We start from the raw sequence: 6,646 nt of genomic DNA on the forward strand, positions 1-6,646 counted from the left end.
CAAGAGATCAAATGAGTTCCATAAAGGCGAGCACAACGGAACAAGCCATAATAGCAAGAATGACAATTGTCGGAGATCAAAATTAGGAAGATCGGTACATCGAGAAAGGTTCACTCAATTATCCAACCACAGAGTCATCCTACTAGGTCCTCCGAACATCAACAGGGCAACAACCAAAGGCCACACTAATCCAAAGAGCCCTCTGAACCACTCCTCGACAAGTCTACTCATAAGCTAATCCTTGAGACAATCCTATCCTCTACAATTATAACTTAACAGTTTCCCAATCAAAATGTTTCCACCAGTATTCTCCATCAAACAAACGCAAAATCCAAAGTCGAAACTAGTAACAATATTATACCCTTACCAAGATTCCATATTCTCAAACGCATTCATGCTTGAAACCAACCCACAAGCAACAAGTTGCACTATCTAATCCATAATTAGCACTAACTATAAGATAAATGGGTTCATCACACAAATCATCTGATCGGTTTACTCAAGGTTCACTATCCTACTTCCCAATAATATTCCAATTCCAATAGAAAGATTCCTCAAAGGATTAAATATAAGGTCCAAATTTACAATAACAATCCACAAACTTAACTATCAATCCCCAATTCCGTAAAGTAAGGATCAAATGACAAACGACAATCCCCGAACGACAATGCCCAAAACATATCCAAAATAACCATAGAAATACTCCACCCAGGTAAACTAATCCCATTAGTCTCATCATCAAATTGAAACCAAAGTGGGTCTTATACCACCAAAACACACGAACCTTATCTCGCAAGGAGACTACATCATTGCCATCATAAGAATTCCATCAAAAATCTAGCTCTCATATCGCAGGGTCAAATACAGACACAAACTCCTACACTAATTCCCGACAAAAATCAAAATACAAAAATCCTCAAATCATATCCCACTAACTCTGTAAACATGGTCAACAAGGTACCAACTATACTAAGTAGATAAGGAGTTATAACGGAATAGAGAAACGGTAAAATATTTTCGAAGGATGCATGAACATGACAAGTTAGGAAACTAAGGAGTCAGGCCGTAAAGATAACGGTTGACAAAAATAAGAGGTACTCGAGTTAAGAAGATATTTCGGGCAAGAAGAAGATACGTAAACTTCGGCATAAAAACAGGGTTCAACAAATGCTAAAGAGAAGGAGAGGAGAACAACAGCGGCATAATGAAAGGGTTACCGCTTAACCCAAACACTCCTCAAAGCTTATGATTGCTATGATATTGTTACATCACTAAGGTGCTCAACAAAGACTCAAAAGTCTACCATATCATAGGATTAACAAGGACTCACAATGGTAGGTTTTCCTCAACTCAATTGGTTCCAAGAGCCAAAATCAATTCACCACACAAATTCATTTGTTACCATCCAAGTCCCAAGGTATCTCCTTTACAATTCTCGTCATCGAACTTCACTTGCTATGTCATCCCCAAGTACCATGGCTTGTTTAATCCCTCATCTCACCACTTAATACTTCTAGTCTCCGATACCATGAATTAGAATCGCATCTTTGAACTCACGAACTACATCGAACAACTTTCCACCAAAATTCCCAAATTCAGATATGATTAATAAGGTCTATAAGGGCTACTCTATACTAGATTTGGTCAACTCAAAAGGTTTAACAAACTAACTATTTCCAAAGTATGATACCAATCCATTAAGCAACGTCCATGTCCTAATGTATTCCTTTCATGGCCTAATCTTGGCCTACCAAGAATTAGGGCTAACTATCATACCTTTAATTCTCCACAAGAAATATCGAGACTCTCAAATGAAGTAGCTTAGGTTCATTTCAACTTATGTGCTAAGGTAGTACCCACGCTCAAACACCTATAACAAACAAGCTCTCAAAAGACATAAATCCTAAGGTATTTCTCAACTCACTAAACTCACACATTAAGCACAACTAACAGGATTAACCAAAGGATCCCAAGTTATATTCTCCTATACAACTCAAACCTTAAACAATCAATTTCTCAACTCGTCCACGCCCTCCAATGATACATTCACTCACCCCAACGTACGAGGCCCAGTTAAAAACATTCTCTCAAAACCGGGTTCTCTTGAACAAGGGAACTATCCTGCGGAATAAAAGGAAGGTGTCCACATGGACTTTATTATAAGAAGAAAACGAACCTAAGATGAATCGGGAGAAAGAATTGAAAGGTAGTTACCAAGGCGAGAGAAGAGGAATTTGAAAGACGAATAAACAACGAGATTGGAAGACTAAGGTAAGATTGCATTATCTACATCTATTGGAGAGCCATCTTTCAAAGAAGAAAATTAATTAGTACCTAACAATTAGCAATCACAAACAGACTACCACATAAAATCCTAATTCTACCCATCCTACCCTTCTCTCAAGTTTATTATTTAAAGGTCAATTGATTCTAAGTGGGGTGCACAAACGTGCGTTGGGAGCAATAGGCATTGCACACCATACTGTGACACCCTTGATATATAGCGTTATCTAATTACTTAAATGCGTAATTTCTACGGAAAAACTGGTAGGATATGTTTGTAAATGGTTCAACTAGTCCAAAAACCTGCAATTTCAAAAAAATTTCTAACTAAACCATTCACAACCAATTCCAACTCAAGAAGAGTGTCAAAAACCCTGCAACAACTGATAAACTAATTTACATGCCATAGCTAAATAGAAAGTAGAATGATACAAACCCAAAATAGAAAAAGGGAGACATATGTCCCTTCAAATTATATACAAACCAAAAGTTAAAGGTTTCTACAAAAGAAAACCAAACTAGGTCCAAGGTTCCTTGCTCACTAGCTCGTCTGTGACCCCCAACAAAGCATCAACAACCTGTCAATCGCATTTTATACAAACACGAAAGCCACAATTCAGTGGGGAGTAACTTCGAGTCCTCCCAGCCACGAATCGTCAAAATTAATGTACATGTAGTGTAACATGTAAACAATTTGATAAACCATTTACTTATCATGTATCCTAGCAAATGACCCCTAAACTGACCAAACTAAACTATCATGTGAATCATATAACAAATAGTAATCCAAACTTTATCAACTGTAACCGGCTTACATCTCACCTATTACAGTTCATAAAATCACCATACAAGAAAGGGCAATATATCAAAGACAGGCATAAGTTCTTAGTACGGTCAATAGTCACTTTGTAACTCGAGTCTATACCACGAGCTAGGGAAGGTAATCGAACCGGTATCTTGGCTCAGCGGTTACTATTAAGAAAACATGGCCAAGAGACAACACAACCCTAGCCTAAAATCACAAGCAGACCTAGACATGCGGATACACACCACCGCACCCAAGACCCACAACTTTTTTTAAAACAAAGTGAAGTGAGCACCCTAAGGACACCACCGAAGGGTTGGCTAGTACTTAAGCCGACCACTTACTATCAAAATAAGTACCGAGGTCATGCCCCAACTTGGATATAAATCCACTAGTCGAAAACACAAAGGCTATCAAGAAGTGAACATATACTCGTCAGAGACTATAAAGACCTATCTATGATGAAGGCCGAAATACTCACCTAGGACCTAGTCACAATTAGTCCCGGCTTGAATACTTTAGCCCACACCACACAAGACTCACCACACAAGTCAAGTAAGACACCCACTTAACCTTAAGAGGGCAAAAAGTCCTACTTACCAACCTAAATGCTAACATTCTATCATGTGAAAGGCTATATAAATGTCTATTTACAAAGATATAAATCCCAACAGAATCCTCAATAAGTATTCAATACTAATTTCTAATTCTAACAATAGTAACCATATTAAAGGCTTCAGGGAATCTAGGGCCGTTTCTACAATATAAGAAACTATTAAATTCAACTAAATACACATGTGAAACAAAAATATAATAAATGGCCTAAAACAAGAAAAAGGCCGATTATCTAATTCATTCAACCGAATTTTTACCCGCAACCCCAGCCCTGCGACAGGTATGGGTCAAATTGCGGCTGACCAACCACTCAAATAACTGACATCGCATCAGTTAAAGGGATTAACGCTCAGTTTTCGGCACAATCAACAAAACATTACAATTATTGCTATACAATTCATTCTGAGCCTATTATTTCCAATTTCATTTTGTAAACTATCCTAACATGTGATAACTATTAACATAAGTATAGTTTTATCATTAACATACCTTTTATTACTAGTATGAATCAATTCAAAATACTACCCCTTTGTTACTTATATTAGTTATAACATTACTCAACCTAAAATGACCAATATTGTACGAAAACCCGCGAAACAAGCACGGACCAACCCGGGCAGCCGTGGGCCTGCCACGGGCCTGCCACCCGTCCCCTACACCACCTTATTTTTCCATTTTTGTTTAGTAAGAGACCGTCTGAAAATTAATTAATCGTCCCCAATTCAACTTTAATAATTTAAACTAACAAAAGGCACAAATTAAACATGCATACAACAAATTTATCATGTGAAAACTACTACTCAAGTAAAAATCACCAAACATACAAAAATCAAAAACATGTGACGATCTTTCGTCGAGTAACTCGAAATATGTTACCTTAAGCTAGAAAAAGGCAACATAACCCTTGAGAAAACCCTAAAAACAGTAGCTACCCATCATCCTCTACTACATAGGAGTCCCCCACATCATCCTCATAATCTTCACCTATTAAAAACAACAAAAACACAACAAAAGTCACCAAAACCGAAATTATACCCAAAAATCGTCTTAAAACAACTTCAAGAAAACTGAAATTAAAACATACTAGGTTGTAGATCTCGTCGAGAGGATTCCGGAAATATAAATTTTGCGAAAAACGGACTAGTAACGAAGAAATTATGATGAAAATGGTGTTTTTTTGGTTTTTGGAAAAAGAAGAACGATGAAGGGGGTGGTGTGGTTGGACAGAAAAATCAGAATGATAGGAAGGAGAAGGGAGGTGTCCGCGGAAAAGGAAAGGAAATAAAGGGATTGAGTCGGGATTTTTCGAGTCGGTTTTGACTCGTTTCGATTATAATTAAAACCGTAAGTCAAATGCAAATTCCGTCAAGACCAAAGTCTTTAAACACGAGATTACAATAAAATTGAGTATTCATACGACCCATTTCCAAATTCGTTTACCCAACGTTCAAACGAATTGTCATTTTCCCCCCGATACGCCCTTATTTCGAAATAAAAGATTTTACACGGTTTAAACTATTTTTAAACATTTCAAAACTATCAAAATAAATACTTTTCTTCAAAATATAATAAAATTATATTTCTTTGAATTATTTTTACTTTAATTACCTTAAATATCAAATTTTATTTGATTAATAAATTATTTCCGAAATATATTAACGGTCCGAAATTTACGGGGCGTTACAATATTCAGTTCATCCAGGTGGAGACAAGCTATACAAGGATTTGAAGAAACCGTCTTGGTGGCCTGGGATGAAGAAAGAGACAGCTGAGTTTGTGTCCCGTTGTTTGACATGCCAAAGAGTTAAAGGGGAACAGCGACGACCACAAGGGAAGATTCAGTCTTTAGAGGTACCTGAGTGGAAGTGGGAATCCATTTCCATGGATTTCATTATGGGTTTACCAAAGAGTCAACAAGGTAACAACATGATCTGGGTAATAGTGGATCGACTGACCAAGTCAGCTCACTTTGTTCCAATGAAAGATACATGGACTAAGGCACAACTGGCTATGGCCTATCGAAAGAAGGTGCTTAAGTTACATGGAGTCCCTAAGGACATAGTGTCTGACAGAGATGCGAGGTTTATATCGAGGTTTTGGAAGGAGTTGCAGGAATCGTTGGGAACAACTTTGAAGATGAGTACAGCATTTCATCCTGCGCGACAGACAGACGAGAGAAACAATTAATACTCTTGAGGATATGTTGCGAGCTTGTGTGATGGACTTTGGTGGTAGCTGGGAACAGAGGTTGGACTTGATAGAATTTTCTTACAATAACAGCTATCACACTAGTATTGGTATGACACCATTTGAGGCTTTGTATGGGAGGAGATGTAGGAGTCCAATCTGTTGGAAAGATAGTCTTTGAGGCGGGTTTTAGGACCGAGATGGTGCATGAGATGGTGGAACAGTTAAGATGATCGGGGAACGGATGAGAGCAACAGATCGACAAAAGAGTTATGCGGATCTACATCGCCGGGACATAGAGTTTCAAGTTGGGGACAAGGTTCTTTTGAAAGTGTCTCCTATGCGTGGGGTTATAAGATTTGGGAAGAAAGGCAAGCTAAGTCAGAAGTTTATAGGGCCTTATGAGATTTTAGAGCGAGTTGGGAAGTTGCTTATCGTCCGGCTTTACCAAATTTATTAGAGAGAGTGCATAATGTGTTTCATGTATCGCACCATGCGGAAGTATGTGAGTGACCCGTCACATGTGTTAGAGGCAGAGAGCTTAGAGCTAGATGAGTCCTTATCATACCTTGAGGTGCCGAAGCAGATTCTTGACCGAAAGGTTAGAAAGACTAGGAGTGGTGGGACAGTTTTGCTTAAGATCCTTTGGTCTAACCACGAGACCGAGGAAGCTACATGGGAGCCAGAGGAGGCTATGAAAGAGCGTTACTCTTTCCTTTTTGATCAGGTATGTATGGTTACGGGGACGTAACCTTG

At 38.3% G+C, this 6,646-nt stretch overlaps 1 long non-coding RNA gene across 1 annotated transcript; it reads right to left on the bottom strand.

Annotated features, from left to right (window-relative positions):
- Window positions 1–2,522: 2,522 nt before the first annotated feature.
- Window positions 2,523–4,908, bottom strand: LOC141594643 (uncharacterized). Its single transcript, XR_012522226.1, has 3 exons — window positions 4,788–4,908; window positions 4,580–4,687; window positions 2,523–2,861 (listed from the first exon to the last, which is right to left on the bottom strand). It is a non-coding gene; the product is annotated as an uncharacterized LOC141594643 (long non-coding RNA).
- Between the last annotated feature and the right edge of the window lie 1,738 nt (window positions 4,909–6,646).

Source organism: Silene latifolia, chromosome 8 (assembly GCF_048544455.1).
Source record: "Silene latifolia isolate original U9 population chromosome 8, ASM4854445v1, whole genome shotgun sequence".
Lineage (NCBI taxonomy): Eukaryota > Viridiplantae > Streptophyta > Magnoliopsida > Caryophyllales > Caryophyllaceae > Silene > Silene latifolia.